General features: G+C 31.3%; 1 long non-coding RNA gene across 2 annotated transcripts; it reads left to right on the top strand.

Moving 5' to 3' along the window:
- Nucleotides 1–11,146: 11,146 nt before the first annotated feature.
- Nucleotides 11,147–21,830, top strand: LOC115987668. Of its 2 annotated transcripts, XR_004091182.1 has the most exons (4): nucleotides 11,147–11,491; nucleotides 12,638–12,681; nucleotides 13,372–13,485; nucleotides 20,614–21,830. It is a non-coding gene; the product is annotated as an uncharacterized LOC115987668 (long non-coding RNA). The 2 variants fall into 2 exon arrangements; XR_004091181.1 differs by lacking the exon at nucleotides 12,638–12,681.
- Nucleotides 21,831–22,264: the final 434 nt, after the last annotated feature.

Here is a 22,264-nt window from a genome sequence, read left to right on the forward strand (position 1 = left end):
AAACGCGGCTATAGGTTTTTTAAAAAACAAAAAAAAAAAGAAAAAAATTCTGGGTTTTTTTTCCCCAGAAAATTCAAAATTGAACAAATAAAAAAAATTCAAAATCAAACACACACCCAGAAAATTCAAAATCAAACACAACATACTCAAAATACAAACACACTCAAAAAATTCAAAATTAAACACAACATTCTCACAATACAAACATACCCAGAAAATTCAAAATATGCGGGCTATCCACTTCATCAAAATTTTCAACATCTCCTCCATTTTCTTATAACTAAACATAAAATAGAAAAAAAAAAAAAAAAAAAAAAAAAATAAAAAAAAAAAAACTAGATCTGTAGACAAATCAGTGTGCTTGAGATGAAGAAAAAAAAAAGTACGTAGCTGGAAAGAATCAAAGAAAAAAAAAGAGTTGTGCTAGAGTGAATAACGGAGAAAAAAAAAAAGAAAGAGGAAAAAAAGAAGCAGTAGCTCCAAAGAATCAAAGAAAAAAAAAAGAGTTACACAGATGTAAAGAAAGAAAGAAAGAAAGAAAAACAAAAAAACAAAAAAAAAGAGTTACCTAGATGTGAAGAAGGAAGAAAGAATAAGGGAAAAAAAAAAAAAAAGTGCTACCCAAAGGTGAAGAAGGAAGGAAAAAAAAAAAAAAAAAAGAGAGAAGAAGAACCTGAAGAGTGAAGACGGTGGAGTGAGTGAAGAATGAAGAAAGAAAATGAAAGAAAGAGTAAAGAAATAAAAGATGAAAGTGGGGTAGGTGGGGATGTAGGTGTGAAAGGGTTGGCACGTGGGGAGTTGCAGAAAAACCCTTTTTTTTTTTTTTTGGCTGTTACATATAGCCGCGTTTTTAGAAAACGCGGCTATAGGTCACCATTTAAAAAATTACGCCTAGACCTATAGCCGCGTTTTTGAAAAAACGCGGCTATTGGCAACCGTTTTAAAATTTTATTGCAACTGGACCTATAGCCGCGTTTTTTAAAACGAAGCTATAGGTTCCTCTAAAAAATTATTTGCTCGAACCTATAGCCGCGTTTTTCTAAAAAACGCAGCTATAGAAAACCTTTTGCTGCGTTTTAAAGTTAGCTATAGCGACGTTTTTGAAAAAACGCAGCTATAGGTCACTCTGTAAAAAATTTATTTGACTGGATCTATAGCCGCGTTTTTGGAAAACGCGGCTATAGGTTAGCTATGGCCGCGTTTTTGGAAAACGCGGCTATAGCTTGAGGCTTTAGCGGCGTTTCTTGGAAACGCGGCTATAGGTAAGCTATAGCCGCGTTTTTTGTAAACGCGGCTAAAAAAAACACGGCTATAGCCCTCGTTTTTTGTAGTGTTTTTTCTCCCAATTATGATACAACCAAAGCAGGGAGAGACCAGGTACCATGACTGGATTATTTACAGATTATCCTCTGAAATCTTTTATATGGACCAACCAACCAGGAACGGAGCTAGGATTTGCAATTAAGGGGGCAACTTTGCTGCTCGTTGTGTGCGACGGCTTCAGCCTCTACCTTTACTCTTTTAGCATTAAGGATTTTTGTTTAAAACTTTTAAAAGAATCAAGTTGCTTGTTTTGGGTAAAATACGTTGATTGGGCTTAATTGTTTTTAGTTTTATTATTGGTAATTTTTGTTGTTGGTTATTGGTAAGTAAAAAGTAATGTAAGGATACAAACCAATAAGAATTTGCTACTTCAATAGTTTGTAAAAATGTTGTAAAAGAGTTTGTAGCTATAACATTACTCTTTAAAAAAAAAATCGATGGCATTGTTAAGGGGGGGAAAGTGTAATTTTATTGAACAAAATTACTAAAATCAGTACCTATTAATATACTAATATTTTTTTTTTTTTTAAATTACGGGGGACCATTGCTCCCTAGTCAATATATATCTCCGTCCATGCAACCAACCCTTAAATTAATCTAGTTACAAGACTTAGGGTCTATTTGGATTGAGGAGGGAAGGAGGGGGAGCTGAGAGAAGTAGAGTAGAGTTGACTAAAAAGAAGCTAATTTTGAGCCAATTCTACTCTACTTCACTTCCCTTCTCCTCAATTCAAACAGACCATTAGGTTGGTTTCTTTTTTTTTTTTTTTTCCTCGAAGATTTGGGCCCAAGTTTGGAGAATTGTCTTGAGAGAGGCATTTGGTACTTTATTTAGGAAGATTTGAGCACAATTGTAGTTCTCTCTGGACTTCCTAAATTAGGTTTGCTAATTAATGAAAACCAATATTTAGAACACTCGCATCAATATTTGTGTAATAGAAAAAAAATATATAAAAATATAAAAATAAAAAACACTCATTTTATCCAATCAAGCTTAAAATTCACATATATCAGATTATGTAAAATTATGTAAAAATATATGGTTGTTACAATAATTGTATAAATACACATGCAATTCATTTTTCATTTAGCTTTTTATTCTTTTTTTACCTATCCTGATGATGAAAGAAAAGAGTGAATGATGGTTGTTATGTGTGAACAGAGAAAAACAATTAAAATATTTAAAAAAATTAATTATATTTTAATGAAAACTGGTGTAAAATAGATAATTTGATATTAGCTATTTTAAAAGTGAGTATGTAAAATAAAAAAAGTAACTTCTTATACTAACATATACATGAATTTTAGCATGAACTGACACGAATGTATGACTAGACTTATAAAACTTGAGGCCCCATTAGCTCTGAGAAGCTATGTGAAAATCTTTGTATACAACTTTGTACAATAAGTCAATAATTGTCACAAGGCTCACAACCTTGACATAGTTGATCGTGAGTGGTAAAAAAAGAAAAAGAAAAAAGATGATGTTCATGTGAAAGTCATGAGCAACTATTCACAGTCTACTACATTAGAATTTTGGCAAAAAATTTTGGGTTTTAGTGTACATGACTATATGTCCCAGCTGATTATTCTTGTCCTTGTTCGAGGTGTTATGCAAGTGAAGATAACCAATTTGGTATATATCTCTACCTTGATCATGTAGGATCGATTTCGGTTCCTTGAGTCCACTTTACGCAATGAAGCTAAATAAAACCAAAACCAATCATAAACTCGATCAGCTAGCTAGGGACATCATCTTCAAATTTAATTGTTAGTGTGTTACGTATAATATACATTCGTGCACGTACGCTGTTTGTTTTAAACGCACGGACACGGTGTAGATTGAAAGTCTGTGTAAATCTGCATGATCAGTAATTCACTAACTATGATAATTTTCTATAATTGACTTTCGCTTTTTTAACTAAAAAAGCTGCCTCAATTAGACAGTGTAAACATGCTAAGAATGTTCTCCAACTATTTGAAAGTGATTGGTTGTTGCTTTTTAGAACAAAATAGTAGTACTGTGCTTGTAAAAAATGCGTCAATTCTAAATTTAAAAAAAAAAAAAAAAAAAAAAAAAAAAAAAAAAAAAGTCAAATTAAAGTTTTTGAGATGTCTGTAAAATAGTGTGAATTACGTTGTCCGTACCATAACGTGATTTGTGCTTGAACGTCTGAGAGAGAGAGAGAGAGAGAGAGAGAGAATCACACACACACACTATAAATCTTTAAAGGATTGCAAGAAGACTGTTTGGTATCACCATCGAGAAACTCAATTATATAAGTGCGAGAGAGAATCACACACACACTATAAGTCTTTAAATAGGATTGCAAGAAGACTGTTTGGTATCACCGTCGAGAAACTCAATTATATAAGTGCGAGAGAGAATCACACACACACTATAAGTCTTTAAATAGGATTGCAAGAAGACTGTTTGGTATCACCGTCGAGAAACTCAATTATATAAGTGCGTGTATCTTACATTTAAACTGTTCATACTTCTTACTTTTAAGCTCAATCTTACTATGTTTCATCCCAATTGAAAGGGCATATTGAACTCAAGATTGAGACTTTACTACTGGAGATGACTCCATGATTTTCTCGTACCATAATTACCCCCGTTTGAATTCCTTTGTATTTAATTTTGTATATAAAATCCTCCTTGTAATAATAATCTCATTCATGTATCATGTTCCTGAGGATCAATACACAAAACCCCCAATGTATAGGAGTTTCTCCATTTCTTTATTTTTCTACGAGAAAAATGGGGCTCTGTGAAGGCAACAATGCCATAGGAAGTTATTAAGAACATTTCGATGTGAAGTTTGGTGGGGTTCTTCTCTTCTTCCACAACCATTTAAGTGGACAGAAATAATCCTTTAATTATTATTTATCATTATTTTTTTATGCCTTGGGAATATAGATGTTATGAGCTTTTTGGAAACAAAACTTTTCCATTCACGCTAGAAAGTCCAGCAAAGTCTATCAAAACCATCCTGTTTGGATCATAAAAAAAAAAAAAAAAAAAAAAAAAAAAAAAAAAAAAAAAAAAAAACCTTTGAAGGAGATAGGCCATCTTCTTAGAATATTTTGGGTCTATTTGGAACCTAAACATAGAGTTAAAGTAAACCGGTTACAAAACTTAAAATTTTTTTTTGGGTAAATTATGGTCAACAATCTCAAGATTCAGATTAATGCCAGTCAGATAAAAAACATTTTAAAACTGACTAATTTGGTTCTTAATCACCGTGATAGAGAACTGAAAAATAGTAACAATTTAGGAATCAGATTGGTTAGTTTGAAATATCTTGAATCTATATAGTATTAGTCCAAAACACTGAAGTTGTTGACTCTATTTTACCTTTTTTATATGTATATATATTATATGAAAGATTTGGGTCAAGGTTAAGAATTGCCTTTAGCCAGCTGTAGTTCTTCTTACAACGGAAAGATTTGGGCCCAAGTGTAATGTGTTACGCGTGGAAAAATAACCAATTTGGCATACATCCCTACCTTGATCATGTAGCATTGATATTCAATTTATGGCAACAACTTTACACAAGGAAGCCATTAGCCGTATTAAACCGATAAAAAGGAAAGAAAGGTGAAAATAGGCCTGCATGGGTAATTCTACAATACCCTTTTTTTTTTTTTTTGAGCATGGTAGTCAAAAATAGGTAACTTGCTATACCAGGTTACTAAAACATTTCATTTAATGATTCCATTATTACATTGGGCAATATTAACATCATATATATCTTTACTTTTGTCATATTTAGTGGTTCCTTTTTTTTTTTTTTCACCTTTAATAGTTTCAGTAATATTAGACAATATCAATATCACATTTGACCGCATTTTTGTTACATTCAGCGGTGCATTAAATCCTAAGCTTAAGATACACTTATGACATAAATTAAAAATGGCAATGGATCTAGTTTTGGGACAAAAGATACATTTTTAAACTCAAACCATGCATTTAAGATCTAATATTTTGTGTGCCTTTATATTAAAATCCATTTCCCTCTCCTTTGAATATGTTTGTGTTTGTTTGTATATAATAATAATAAAAAAAATCTAATATTTTACATATAACTCTTATTAAATTTGAGGAAGTCCTACCCCAAACACATCTCATTTATATTTGAATTTGAAATAATGGGAGAGACCAGGTACCTTGACAAGCGTGAAGTCCACGTTCTTTTTTCTCCCAATTGTGATACAACCAAAGCAGGGAGAGACCAGGTACCAGACTGGACAATTTATGGATGATCCACTGAAATCCTTTATATGGGCCAACCAACCCTTAAATCAATCTAGTTATAAGACTTAGGTTGGATTTTTTCTTCTTTTTTCCTCAAATATTTGGGCCCTGTTTTGAAGAATTGTCTTGAGAGAGGCATTTGGTACTTTATTTAGGAAGATTTGAGCTATTTAGGAAGATTTGAGCCCAATTGTAGATCTCTCATGGACTGGACTTCCTAAACTATGTTTGCTAATTAAGAAGGACCAAAATTTAATACACTCGCATAAGTATTTGTATAATAGAAAAAAGACCACATTTTAACTAATCAAAATTAAAATTCATATATATATATATATATATATCAGGTTATGTAAAGTTATGTAAAAATACATGGTTGTTACAGTAATTGTATAAATTTACATAGATATTAGTCATTTTTTAATTAGATCTTTAATCTTTTTTCAGTTATCCTAAAGATGAAGGAAGGAAGTGGATGATGGTTGTTATGTGTGAAGAAAGAGAAACAATTAAAAATATAAAAAAAAATTACATTTTAGCGAAAAGTGGTGTAAATAGATAATTTGATATAAGCTGTTTTAAAAAGTGAATATGTAAAATAGAAAAAGTAACTTCTTATACTAAAATAGAGATGAATTTTTGCTCGTACTGATACGAATGTATGACTAGACTTATAAAACTTGAGGCCCCATTAGCTCTGAGAAGCTTTGAGAAAATCTTTGTATACGACTTTGTACAATAAGGGTCTGTTTGGATACTACTTATTACTGAAAACTGAAAACTGAAAACTAAAAACTAAAAACTAAAAACTTTATAGCAAAATAATTTTTAAATGTGTGAATAGTGCCGTGGGACCCAATTTTATAGTTGTTGTTGCTACTTGCGGGTTCCGTGAACAGTGCATGAGACTTACTAAAAAAACGCACCCATTGGGAAACACGCAAAACGCGCTTCCCAAACTCACACTAATTGTCACAAGACTCACAACCTTAACGTGGTTGATTGTGAGTGGTGAAAAAAAAAAGGAGGTTCATGTGAAAGTCATGAGCAGCTACGCACAGTCTGCCACATCAAAATTCTAGCAAAAAATTTTGAGTTTTCGTGTATATGATATGTCCCAGCTGATTATTCTTGTCCATGTCTGAGGTGTTACGCAAGTGAAGATAACCAATTTGGTATATATCCCTACCTTTGTAGGAAGGATCGATTTCGGTTCCTTGAGGCCACTTTAAGCAATGAATCTAAATAAAACCAAAGCCAATCATAAATTCAATCAGCTTGGGACATCATCTTGAAGTTTAGTTGTTAGTGTGTTACTTATATTATACATTCATGCACGTTCGCTGTTTGTTTTAAATTCACGTACACCGTTTATGTTGAAAGTCTATGTAAAATCCGCATGATCAGTAATGCACTAACTATGATAATTTTGTATAATTGCCTTTTAGTTTTTAAATCAAAAAGATGCCGCAATAAGATGGCCGGGTAAACAAGCTAATAATGTTCTCCAACTATTTGAAAGTGATCGGTTGTTGCTTTTTGGAACAAAAGACTAGTATTATGCTTGTAAAAAATACGTCAATTCTAAATTTAAAGCAGGAAAAAAAAAAAAAAAAAAGGTGAAACTAAAGTTTGTGAGATGTCTGTAAACTAGTGAGAATTACGTTGTCCGTACTATAACGTGATTTGTGCGAGAGAGAGAGAGAGAGAGAGAGTATCACACACACGATAAGTCTATAAATAGGATTGCAAGAAGACGGTTTGGTATCCCTATTGAGAAACTCAATTATATAAGTGTGTATTTAAGAGGTGCTCTCAAAGGGTAAAATCATTAATTTATTTCCTTGGTAAGGCTTTACATTATTGAGAATTTAAAATTTCCACGAGTTTAATTGAAACTTCTGTCTTTTGAATTTTTTGATAAATTAGATCCTTTTTTGTTTTGAGAGAATGATAAATAAGATCTTATTAATCAAATAGGTGGTGGAGCCACTTGATGACCAACGGGGGACTTGGTCTCCCAAAAATTTTGAAAAAAAATTATTATTATTATTATTTTTAGAAATATTTTAAATAATTTAAAAATTTTAAAATAACCTTATCATTTTGATCTCCATACTTGATAGTATACATATTTAAGAAAATCTAAAAATAAACATAATTTTCATTTAAATAAAAGACAATCCATAATTATATATGTCAACAAATTACAATAATTAAACCTTCAATATCTTTAAAATGAAAACATAGGTAATTTAACAATTACCTCAGCAAATAAAAAGGGAAAACAAATTCTAATTTTCATTCCTACATATCTAGGACTTACTTGTTCCACAATAGTAGAAAAATTGAAAAGCTAGAAGCTTTATTGATGTGCTGCACCACCAAGTCTCCCACACAATTACTGAAACATTTTGTCTCACATAGGTGACTCTCCCTCTCTCTCTCTCTCTCTCTCTCTCTCTCTCTCTCTCTCTCTTGTTGGCGACTTGGCGTTTGCCTTTTTTTTTTCCTCCCACTGCTGTTGTAGTTTGTTTAAAATATAAAAAGTAAAAGGCGAAAAACACTTTTTAGTACCAACATTTTCAGACGATTCCCATTTTAGTCCCTACATTTCATTTTTGTCGTTTTTAGTCCCTATCTTGAAAAACGCTTCCCATTTTGGTCCCTGTCGTTACATCAGAAACAGAGAAAGCTGACGTGGCAAACGGTAGGAATAAATAATACTAAATTAAAGCTGACGTGGCCTAAATTAATAATAATAAAAAAATTTGGCATTAAAAAATGCCACATCAGCATTTAAATTTAAAAAAAAAAAATTTATTATTTTTAACTAAATAAAAAAAATCAAAAATAGAATTAAAAACTAAAAATCATATGAATTGAGATCTAAGTGTGTCTTGAACAAGAACAACAAGAATACAAACCCAGATCCAAGAACACAAACCCAGGAATTTAAAAAAAAAAAAAAAAAAAAGATACATACACTTAGAAAAAACCAAACAAGCTAAACTCTAGTCTCTCCCTCTCTCTTTGCACCGATCTTTGTTGCCATCAAGGACACCGTCGAGGATGCCGTCGAGATGTCGTCAAGGACGCCGTCGCCACCGTGAGGACCCATTCGAGCTCGCCTCGTCGTCGAGCTTTGATTTTCGCCATCGCTTTGCTCTCATCTCATACTCACATCATGTGGCTTTTGCATCTTTGATACCCACATGGTCTAAAGCAACTTTCTTTTGTTTCTATGATCCTCTTAAGTAAAAATTTAAAAAGAAAAAAAATCCCAGATTTCACTTTGATTTATTTATTTATTCATTTACTTGATTTTTACTTCGCACATGTTTGTCTTCTAATAAGTACATGGTAATAATTTTTGTATGTAAAAATGGGTTCTTTATGTGTTTTAAGGATGGGAGTTTAGTGATCTAGTTTTGGGTATAGATTTGATTGAATCTATGTGCTGTTTTTCTTTTTAAATAATAAAGGTAGTTAGAAATTAACCCTTTTGAGTTTTTATTTTTATTTTTGCAAATCTAGCGGTGTTTTTGGTGATTTTGGTTTGTTGGGAATCGAACAAGAGGTGAGCGGCTACTATGTTGTCACTTAGTAGAGAGCTCGTGTTCTTGATCTTACAGTTTCTAGATGAGGAAAAGTTGAAAGAGACTGTTCACAAGTATGCCTCTAAGATTTTAGCTTGTTTGGTTTTTTTATTTCAGTTTTTTTTGCTTAAAATTATTATTATTATTTTTTTTTTCAGTTTTGTGTTCTTGGATCTGGGTTTGTGTTTTTGTTGTTCTTATTCAAGACACACTTAGATCTCAATTCATATGATTTTTAGTTTTTAATTCTGTTTTTAATTTTTTTTATTTAGTTAAAATTAATAAATTAATTTTTTTAATTTAAATGCTAGCATGGCATTTTTTAATGCCAAAAAACATTTTTTATTATTAATTTAGGCCACGTCAGCTTTAATTTAGTATTATTTATTCCTACCGTTTGTTACGTCAGCTTTTTCCGTTTTTGATGTAACGGCAGGGACCAAAACATGAAACGTTTTTCAGGATAGGGACTAAAAGCGGTAAAAATAAAATGTAGGAACTAAAATGGGAATCGCCTGAAAATGTAAGGACTAAAAGGTGCTTTTCGCCAAAGTAAAAGTTATGTACCGTGTGACTAAACTAGATAAGAAAGAGTGAAATATTGAAACTTCTATGGGCTCCTCATTCCCTGACTGTGCAGTTTTCTGTGCCCCTAGCTGACCGGCTAATCCCTTGTTTTTTTTTTTTTTTAAAACTCTTTTCTAGGTACTTTGCATTTGCTTTCTTTTGATTTGCTTCCTTTTTCATATTCCTTATAATATATTATTTATTATTATACTAATCAATATATTATATACTAAATAAAATTATAAATTATAAATGTACTTAATTAGTTGATTAAAATATGCAATATATACTATTATATTAACATTTCATAGTTGATTAAAGAGATATTAAATCGTTTTGTTAATCTTGTTTCATGATTGTTTAATTTTTATTAAATACACTTTTGTTTATAACACATTTAATTTTATAGAAATCTTAAGAGTTTAATGTAAGTTTATTTCACTTATCAAGAATGGATGTCATAAATTAAAACTATTTTTTTTTTTAAATGTAAGTTTATTTAAGGAAAAAAAAAAATACCCACGTGATTATTAGAGAAGAGTCTTGAAAAGGAAAGTTCACTGGTTTTAACCATATTCGATACCATTCTAATTTAGTGCAAGACATTCTAAATTTAAATTCGTATCTTCTAGGTGAAAATTTAGAATCCCATAAATTATGGAAATGAAAGTATTACTATTTATCAAACTCCAACGTAAACCTTATAAATTAATATTTCACGATCATCAAAAAAATAATTAAGATTTAAAAAAAAAAAGTTAAGATAGTTATTTATTAATTATTAGGGTACTAGCACTAATTACATTCTTTTATCATGTTAGTTGTAAAATTTATAGTAATTTTAACATTTTTTAGAAACTAATATTAGTAAAAATTTATTTTATTCTTAAAAAAATTGATAGTTACAACAATAACAGGTGTGATTTGCTTCTTCTCATAAATAAGAGCCGTCAATATCATTTAAAGTTACAAATAAATCCTTTTAGTTGTTGAAAGTGGGATTTAACATTTACATATCTATATTTATATTATAACTAATAGTCGAAACGTTTGACCTTTTGTTGACCTTACCTTATTGTGCCATGTGACTATACAAACTAACGCCATGTCTACATTTAAAAACACGAAACATTATGCTTTTTGAGATTTTAACTTCCAGTTTACTTCAATTCGTATCACAACATTTTTAAGTTTTAACTATAAATAACATCTATATAATAACAACACATTCCCTTTTTTTCTTTTCTTTTTTTCTTTTTTTATGAACAATTACTCATTCATTTAAAAAATAAAAACTGCCTTTTTGATCACCCATTGACCCCGTTTGGTCCCTATAATAAACTGCCTATAATAAAAATTGCCTATAATAAACTAGGGACAACATTTGGTCCCTTGGGCAGTAATTGTAAAAGACCAAACAACACCCTTTCTTATTTTTTTTTATGTCTATACCCTTCTCTTCCACCAATGGCTCTCTTTCTGCGATGAGAGAAGAAGCATTGAGCCGTACAAATCTCTAGTCAGAGAGACTTGGGAAAGGTTTACAGGAGACTTAATGATGCTGACCGAGCTGGCTGTACGATTGAAAGAACAAAGGAAGCTATAGCAACGACCCTCTTGCTATTGCCTTCAATTGAACAACAAGATCTGCGATTCGGGCACCGCAATCTATTGTGATTTTTGTCAGGTTTGATCAAGCACATAGAGGAGACCATCAATTTCTGCATGATTACAACAATGTGTATGTGGCTTGATTTTTACTCTGAAAAATATCTTATAGACTATTAATTTCTAATGAGAAGTCAGATTCCTCTTCGATAATAGAACATTCTAATGTTGATTTTGTTTTTTTAATGGATCATTTTGAAGTTTTTTTCTTCAGTTCTGTATTTTTTGGAGGGATTCATGTTGTTAAACTGTCATTTCAATCCCATTAAGAACATGTACACCATGTGTTTGACAATATGTCTCACTCACTCTTGCATTTTTCTTTTTTTGATAATTCAATAGTTATACTCTTACATTAGTTTAAGTCAACTTCATGGTTTATGATTATTTAAGGTCTCGGATATTGCCAAGAACTATTTTATTTTTGTTCCTCTCTATAAAACTACACAGTAAAAACATGCATTTTTCTTTACAGAAACTGTCCAGTGAACAGTGAGATTGACATGTTCTTCCATTTGGTTTTTGAATTTGATTGTTTTTCATATACTTACTAATATCTTTATTGTTTCTTTGTCTTATTGTGATAAAAGATGAATACTTTACTGGGGTTTTCAAACTTGGGCTTCTTCCTCTATAGGTTGAAGATTCTTCTATATTTTTCTTTAGTTTTTGTTTATTGGTTTCTGATTTGCATTACTTTCTTATTATTGTTATATATTATTATTTTCATATGTGATGTGTAGAATTAGATCATGGGTGAATTAGAAATTGAATTCATAAACTGATGCTTTGGATGTAGAAGGTTTTGATAATTCAAATTATTGGATGCATTGTATTTTTATGTTCCTATTTGTGTTGTGATTTTGATACATATATGTTTGTTTTTTTGATTGACTCAAAAAATATTTTATAGTTTTAATCATCAACTGCCCTTTTTAGTTGGTAGATTTTGGATCAAGCTGAATTGTTTGGTTCCTTATTTCAAAATTCCAGACCTTTACATAAGACTCATTGAGACAAAAGATCAACCACTGAGTACTACCATTAAAAAAAAAATTACTACCATGTTAAAACATATTAGAATAGTGAAATCTCTTCTACCATGTTCAAATAATGCAGTGAAATGAGACTTAAATTTATATTGCTAAAATAAATCTCTTTTTCCCCTTTTGGGTATTTGGATTAAATTGATTTTGGGTACCTTTCTATTTTCAATAAGGCTGAGGACAACTGCTATACAGCATGAGACTGAAATTCACATTGGTAAAATAACTCTATTTTTTTCCTAGTTATGCTAATTACCTACCATGAGTCATTGATTTCTCCATTGACATTCTTATGCCACAACAAAATCTTTTTCTCATTTTGATATACATTAGATAGGCTCATAGGCATTAGGATAGAGGTTAAAATATTCATGAAAGTTATGCCACTATGTTCATATTTATTTTTGTATTGTAGACAATTAAGCCTCACTATAAGCACTTTATCTTTGCATCTTATAAGCCTTCAAAGAGATGAACGACAATACCTTCTTTAATCTTGTAATATTGCTGGTTTGTCTTGAGCCAAGTAGAAATTTCTTAATCTTGCAATCTTACTTATTTTAAGATAATATCTAATACCATTCTCATCCTGCATAATCATATTTAATTGAGTTATATTTTAGGTCAAGTTACGTTTTCAACAACAAATAAATTCATGTGTATGTATGATGTAGGATTGTATGCACCATAATATGTTTGAACAATGCAATTTGTTTTGATGGCTTAAAAAAAAAAAATTAAATAAACAAATAAAATTTAGATACTGTAGGTCATGTTTTATATATCTTTCAGTTCAATTATAGGAACATGGTCATGTTTTATATATGTCCTCCTAAAGAGCCTTATAAAATCTCACCTTGCCAAATCATGCAATTATTCTTTGAAACTCTGTTCCCATCTGTGGCAGTGGAGCTTATTCCTTACACTTGGCTTCTGCAAAATACCTTTCCCTCCATCCAACATTCTACTTCTTCACAAGGCCTGAAATAACTAAGTGAAGAATTTGTGAACATTCTTCAAGGTATGGGGTGAATAATTCAATAAAGCTATTAATTCTCTATGTTTCTTTGTTCTTAAAAAAATTATTTCTTTACTTTTACTGCCCATGAATATGATGGGCTTATAGTGGATGGTCATAATATGAATTTTTTTGCCAATAGATTTGGGAAGTGAAACCCATGACTTTGATTCTTCAATTAGGTTTGTGGCTACCATTTACATAGATATTAGTTGTCCATTCATGCTGTTTTCTAGGATTCCCTCCTTAGTTTATTTCAAAACCTGAATAGTTGTCAAATTTTGGTTTAATTATTTAGGAAATGAGAGGAATTTGATGATAGAATCGTAGTATCATTTGTTCAGTCATGAAAGATTATGTTTTTCGTGTTTGGCCTTCATTGAGTGTAAATAGAAAATCTATATCAAAGTATACAATTAACTGGAGCAATGAAAGTTTATTCAAATAAAACTTAGATAAGAAAGTTGAATTTTTGTAGAAGAGTTGAGTGATTGGTAGGTACATTGAATATTAAACAACTAAACAGTATAGCTTTAGGGTGAGTATGAAATACATGAATGGTTATTAAATCAATGCATGTAGAAAAAGGAAAGTTGCATAGTATGCTGCATTGTGATTCTTTTATTTATCTGTAAAATATTCATGTGGTTTGAAATGTTGTTTATGAGTTTTTCATGTAATTCTTTTATTTATCTAGGAAATTAATCTAGAAATCCACACAAAAAAAGCAAATTTAACCTATATACTTGGCCTAAACTAAACATTACCAAGTCAAATTTAGGGATGCATATCCTTCGAGTTATCAAATATGCTTAGACCATATTCATGTGATTTGAAATGTTGTTTATGGGTTTTTCACTTGCATATACTTCTCCAAGAATTAATCTAGAGAAAATCCACACAACAAATTTAACCTATATATTTGGCCTAAACTGAACATGACCATGGCAAATTTAAGGATGTATATTCTTTGATTAATCAAATATGCCTAGACCTTATGAGTTTCTAAGTTTCATTTATTCTTTGGCTAAGATTAAGAGTTCCTTTCTGAAGTATTATTGTTAATTTTGAATTGAAAAGCTTGATAATGTTCTTCTTTTCTTTTCTTCGCTTTTTTTTAACATCCTGATAAAGTGGTTGATGTGGTATGACTAGCCTCATATTACACTATAAACAAATGCAAGTATACTATTTCATTTATTAATCCAACAAGACCAATACTAAATAAACTGATCAAATTAGGATTGATTTTCCTTAAATAAATTTTAAGTAAATTAGGTAAGTTATTTTTACAAGTAATCCAATTTCACAACTAGCCTGTGCATTGCACAGGTTAGCGACTAGTAAAATTTAAATAATGATTCTCATATATCATTATTAAAATTATGAGGGATTATCAAAATTTTGGGGGTTGAAGGTGATAATTTTAAACAGTCTAAACCCTTATATCAAATTATTAAAGAATATATATTTAAATTTTTATATATAAGATTGATAATAATAAATTTTTTATATGTTCTATATAAGGAAGTGTGTTCCAACCTTTGATTAGACTATTTCGCTTCATGTATTTAATTTTTACCAGCATCTCATTTTGAATTGATAATATGATTAATCAATTTAATATTTCTCATGAAATTGATGGTCTTGGGTAGGATGTATTAATTTTAATTTTGAAAATTTTCTTTATGTGTGGAAACAATTGTAACTATTGGACCATGAGCTGTGCCATTACACCTCAAAACCAATTGGTGATGAAGAAGACACACTCAAATATTTTATGACCTTCAAAATCACAACACGCGGGCTTGTATTTAGCAAAGTTTAGGGACCAAAATAGTATTTTACCATTTTTATCTCATCACTTTTCTCATCAAATTCCTATCTCTATTACTCTCTCTCACTTTATGAAGATAAGAAAGTATGAGAAATGATTATTTAAAAAAAAAAAAATAGAATGTAGAATAGATAATCTAATGTGAGTATTTTTGAAAAATAGTTATGTAAAATAGAAATAGTCAGTTCTTATACTAAAATAGAAAAAAAAAAATTGCACAAGTTAATGCAAATGCTCTTATGTTTAAGTAGTTAGTGTTAGAAACTGAATATAATATGGACAAACATCCAAATTGAGCATGTCCCTCTGTTTGCCTCAGAATGATTGTAACATCCAGGAGTTATAGAGTAATGGTATTGGACTGTTACTTTACTCCACTAAGTCCACTATGCCACCCAATATTAATGGAGTGGTGTGTATATAAACACCAAGAATGGTACCCATTGAATAGTGAATGAATTCTGCATTTCTCAAAATGTTTACATAGTGTTGTGAGGCTCTTAGGTTGTGGGTTATGTTTGCATCACTCTTGTAGTGTACAACACCATCAAAGAAACGTTTTTGGTTTGTGGGTTACACAAACTGGAATTCAAAATGTGTTTGGATAGCTGGTCTACGTGGAGGTTGGTTTTAGACAGCATAGAACAACCTCAAAACTCCTGTGTGATCATCGGTTTAGGTCAAGAGAGGTATGCCCAAAAACCGATTACTTATATTCCACTGCAAGTTTCTATTTCTTACATTGGTATCAGAGCATTTATAGGTTGTTCTCGATGTCATATGCATATATGATTAGTTCTTAATGCGTTTTATGCTTCTAAGATATGTTATGAATTTCTATGCACCTCACATGGCCTTCAATGGTAAGTTTTGATTCTGAGCATTTCATGCCTTCAAATTAATATATGTTGTTTATATTACATGTATTAATATCTTCCCTAAGTTTCGTAGCAAATCTCTAAGTGTGCCATGAGATATAGTTTAACAAAACTTAGAACACCGAAACTTTAAGGACAAAACTGCTCTTATATGATTTCTGTTTACAAAATATGATTTCTTATTATGAATCTATATGTTATAAGCTTTAAATCGGTATATGGCACATTAAAAATGGACTTGAAATGAAGAAGATATAAAACTTTGAAGCTCATGTCTGAAATATGTTTTTTTTTTGCTGAAAAAAATTTGAGAGGAGCGGATGAAGGTTAAGACAACCTACACATCACGTGTATCACTTGCCAAAAGGGCTAGAAAAAAAAAAAAAAAAAGGGGTCCCACAAATAGTGTTTTTTTTCCTCAATATTTTTTGTACTCAGGTAACTTTTAGCATGTACACAGTGGGCCCTTGTGCCACATTTAGGATCCTTGTTTCCTATGAGATTCTTTTGTTTTATGCATATTAAGCCTATTGCATTTGTTTCACCATTATTTAAAAAGGCGTAATTGCATAAGTACATAACCAACTCTATATAATGGCAAGTGATATATTTGCAATAATTTCTTTGGATTAAAACTATATTAAATCCATCCAATTATTTCATTGAAATGTATACTATATAAGTCTAATATTTATTTCTCATGAAACGTAAAAGATATATGCATAAATGATATGGAATTAATTTAATTTTGTAAATTATTTAATTCCATTATTATTTCTTATTGAAACATGGTATATTTACACAACGTTAAATATTATATTTAACGCGACAGAGAAATAATTATTTCTTAGTAAAATAATGAGATGCCTATATGAATTGTTCTCATGAGTTTAAATTGTGATAGCATGTTTGGCTTAATAGTTAATTGATAAAATTGGTGAATTGTTTTTAATACATATTTTTTGTAAATATGAAATATAGAATAGTGGGAGTATGGTTGAGTTGCGTTATCTCCCATACATAATTTTGCACGAATATATTAAAATTAAGCTTAGTAATAAACACTAATGGTGAAAGAGATGATTAAAAAGCTTAGCAAAATTTTCGATCTTGCGACATGTGTTGATTATCTAAGTTTATTTTAGATTGAACGTAAAAAAATTTTGAAATGTATGTGTAATGTCCCATTTGTGAAATTTTGTAGCGAAATGGCTTCCAAAAGTATAGTTGCTGATCTCAATAAATGAGAGAAACTGGATGGTGAAAATTACAATATTTAGCACCGCAAAATCCAGTTTGTGCTGAATGAGCAAGAAGTCCTAGAGACTCTAACTCATTCGTTAAGTAAACCCGATGAGGGAAGCACTGAGCAATACCAACGTGATCTTGCTGCCTATGAAAGTTGGTGCAAAAAGGATTTGTGTGCACGCTTTACAATGTTAAGCAGCATGCATGATGACTTGATTGGTGAATTTGAGCAATATACAATTGCACAAGACATGTGGAAAGCTCTAAAGTTAAGATATGGAGGGACATTAGCTACTAGACTGCATGGCTTAACTATGAAATTTGATTCATATAAGATGCGCTCTGAACATACGATGAAGTAGCATCTTAGGACAATGTCCTCCATGATTCGAGAGCTCAAATCAGCTGGAAACAATCTTACTAACGAACAACAAGTCCAGGCAGTGATTCGTTCACTACCAAGTTCATGGGAGACGATGTGTCAAAACTTGACACATAATGAGAACATCAAAACATTTGATGATGTGACTCGTCACTTGGAACTTGAAGCTGAGCACCTTGAAGCAACCAAGCTGATTAGTTCTGTGCATATGGTTGAAACTAGCTTGCGTAAGGCATCTAGGCCTAAACGCAAGCAACTTGATTATGCTCTTGGACAGGAGAGACCTAATGGGCCACCATCTAAGAAGGCTAAGTTTGTCAAGTGCAATACTAGAGGAAAGCGTGCAAAGAAAGACAAGTCTAAGTTGACTTGTTATAATTGCAGAAAGAAAGGACATTTGCTTGTGATTGCACTGAGCCAGAAAAGACTTATCAGCAACAGAGCATGTAGCGAGAGATAGAGTGAGATTTGTGGAGTACCGCCGGATTCCTGTTGGGAGTAGAGACATCAAGGTGGGAAACGAAGCTAGCGTGGAGGTACTTGGAATTGGTACCTACAAGCTAGAGTTGCTAGGTGGTCGCACACTGTTACTCCATGACGTATTGTATGCTCCAGAGATCCGAAGGAACTTACTTTACATAGTTACTTTGTTAAGACTTGGTTTCCAGTTTATTTTTTAGAATAATTATGTTTTATTGCATTTAGGAATAGTTTATCATGGCCATGGTTTTATTTCAAATGGTTTTTTAAATTTGGATATTGAATATCTAATACTATATATAATAGCAGAAGCCTTTAAGGAGGTGCTGCTACGTTAGGAAAAAAGTCCCCTTAAAATACTGCCACGTATAAGTTAAAAAGCGATAAATTATATTGGTTAGCAATTTTCACACCGTTTAAAAGCTCCTCATTATAAATAACAAAAAAAATAACCGGTTAAAATGAAAGGACACACGGAAATAGAAATAGAGAGGCGATGAAAAAGAGAGAGAGAGGTGACGAGGAAACGAGGAAAGAAGTAGAGGAGAAAAAAAAAAAAAAGAGAAAAAAGCTTGCGATACAGAGATGAGAAGGAGACAGAGTTTGTACGGTCGGGAGGCAATGAGGCCTGGGACACGGAGAGAGAAACAGAGAAGAGAAAGAGGCAGAACGGTAATGAGGACATCGATTCGGCATAAGAAATCAAAACACAATTACTGTCAGTTTTTCCACCGCCATTCGTTCCCTTACCAAACTCAGAACACCGGAACCGCAGGCACACACAAGAATTGATATTGAGGGAGAGAAATCTAAGTGCCATTAACTCCGTTGATCAGATCACCGAAACTGCCATCGGTTATTTTTTTTTTTTCCCTTTCTTATATCTGGGTATTTAATATGACTTAGTTTTTGGGTATTTTGGTTGGATAGGTATAGATTTAGATATTTTCTTTGATATTTTGGGATTTTCTATTGCGGTTTGTAGATTTCAGATTTTGATGTTGTTTGTTTGGTTCTTTCCTTCTTGCCCTAACTCACTTTTTCTCTCTTGCTTTCCATCTCTGTTTCTTTCCCAAGAAAGTTTTGATTATATATGCTTTGTTATTTGTTTCTGGCTCTGTCACTCAAAACACAAATCTTTAATAATCAAAACCAAACCAAAGTTTTATTTTAAAATTTTATTTCTTTTCGGTCTGTTGTTTTTGAATGGTCCCTTTTTAAAAGCCAATGGAAATCTACGGTGAAATTTTATACAAATTAGATTTACTATGATTGCCCTGTTTTTTAAATTCCTCTCACTTGGATATCCCTGCCAACAAAACAAAAAAAAAAGTAGTATCAGTGTATGTTCTATTAGTCCTCTCAATTGTGTTCTTTGTGTAGGGTATGTTAGTGCTCGCAATTATGTTATGAAACTAGAATCATAACAGATTGCAATATAGAAAACCAGAAAACCATAATTTCACTTAGAAAACATCATAAATTATTATACACTCTAAACTTTCAGATTTTAGAAAATAATGTTGCAGAGAAGAGACGGGGCAGAGTAGCAAAGCAGTATATCATTATTCTTTCATTGTATGTTGTTCTTAATTATCTTAAGAGTTATATCTTTTTTATTGTTTGATTGGAGGAATTTGAATGTTAACGTTGATTATAATTTCCCAGTACTGATTCTGATGTTGGGTTTCTCCCAATTATGAATATTCATTGGTTAGAAAAGTAAGTGAACATGACTGGAAACGTTTTTGGCATATATCACTAAATCAGTTATATTAGTTTTGTAAATGGAGGATCTTGGTCCATTAAATGTAGTACACAGTAGCTCAAAAAGCACTTTTTGGATTTCTTAGCTTTCTTTTAGTTTGAATTTTTAAGCATGGATTGAGGTTGCAAATTCTTTTTAGTTAGATTGCTTTATGGTAATTACCTCTTTCTAAAAAGCTTCTCTCAAATAAAGAATAAGATATTAGGGGTGAGAAAATTGGATGGGTTAGATTTTTTGTAGGTCATGTGACCAAAGTTTTTGGAGATTGTAGAAGAATTAAGAGTATTTAAATTGATTAGGTGACTGTATGCATTTAAGAACATGATTTATATCAATAGGTTACCTATTTGGATAATCTTAATTTTTTGGCAAGTTTTTAAATTCTTGCTAATTCATGTTGACAATGACACTTATTTTGGATTTTTCCTCATTTAATTAGATGCTAATATGATCCTATCTTAGCAGCTCAATTCATGATTCTTATGGTCTTAAAAATAGAAAAATGACTTATTTAATTCTGTTTATGCTCCCCATACAGGGTCAAAACTTTTTAGAATTATGGTTAATGAATGGTGGTGTGTTGGTGATGAAGATGCCTATGTGAGTCAGTAAGGAGTTCAATAGGCCCATTTGATTGGTGAGAAAATTTGGAGACTATTTTGTTTTATGGCCATGACAGTGAAATCTAATACCGTAATTTATCTATACTGACTCAACTTTTAAGGTATCTTGCAATGAGTTATAGAATGAGCAATGGGTTATAGAGTTAATGAGATTTCATTCATTAGTATCTTTATGAGACAGTGTTTTGAGGAAGATCAAATTTAACAATGGTGGATGATATTTGTTACTTTTTGAGGAAGTTAATAAGAATGCGTCATATCTTCCTTATTCTCCTGAAACGATGACACCCATGGTCATGGACGTATATAGAGTTTGAATTGTGAGACTAAGATTCAAGGCCAGATTGTTGGATGAACTGGTCATCCTAATTTAAATGTACATGGTATTAGATAGAGCAATCTACTCTAATGAATTCAATTTTCTCTATACTCTCAGACTGCTAAAAGCTAAAGCCTGATGAATAATAAGAGGACAGTGAAGTTCTAAGATTGTAATTATTGTAATTCATTTTTTGCCTTTGTGTTTGTTGTGGAAGACTTGAAGCCATTTGATGCGATTATATATGTATGGTTAGGATGGTCCTTATTCATAAGGCACTACAATCATGTGGCTAATATACTCCAAATTAGGTTCCAGACTATGACTAATGTACATTTGCAGAAATTGTTGTAATGTATAAACGTGTTCCTTTTTTAATATTATTTTATTCACATTTAAGCCTCAAAGTTGGATGCTGATATTACTTATATATAAAAAAAAATGTTGTATGCTGATATTGATTTTGCTACTTCATACAGGTACTAGAAATAGCGTTAATTGTGTTGATGGCTCTATAGTTAAAGACATCGAATGCTCTAATTTAGCTGGTGTTACTCTTGAAAGGTCTTTTGATGGTTCACAAGATAATGAATCTTCTAAGTGCTTCAAATGCCCTCTACAGAAGGCAATTCTTTCATTCCTTTGGCTTAGAGCGTCTATAAAGATGTGCATCATTGTGGTTTCTAGCAACTCCAGTATGTAAATGATCTTAAAACTTTCAATAGTATCAAGTTTTCAACATAGTGGTTCACCAAGTAATATTGCTACAATAATTTGATGCTTTTTAGCTATTAATTTTTAAATTCTAAAGGATACGACTAACTAAATCTTCTAAAAATATCATAACTCTTTCACATATTGGCTCTCCTTTTTTTAGTAACTATGACAGCCAAAATCGAATCAGTATTTGACCTTGGCAAACATAGATCAAATGTTATTACTTTATTACTGCTGAAAGGTCTAAATTGTTTTTTAATATACTTTCAGGTTTTTAATTTTGACCTTCACAATGACTTCCACTCATGATTTGCATGTTCTAAAATCTAAATTGCAAGGGATGATGAAGTCTTTGATGTATACTGTGTTGCTTTTGAAATGGTGTGCTTAATGGCGCTATGCATGCTTCTTACATGGAGTTTAATGTACAATCTCTGTTTCAGTATAGGATTACTGTATGTGAAGTCTTAGGTTGTCTTAAACGATTCGCAAGTCACATTCTAATTAAATGAAATCATATTGAGGTCAAG

Source organism: Quercus lobata, chromosome 4 (assembly GCF_001633185.2).
Source record: "Quercus lobata isolate SW786 chromosome 4, ValleyOak3.0 Primary Assembly, whole genome shotgun sequence".
Taxonomy (NCBI): domain Eukaryota; kingdom Viridiplantae; phylum Streptophyta; class Magnoliopsida; order Fagales; family Fagaceae; genus Quercus; species Quercus lobata.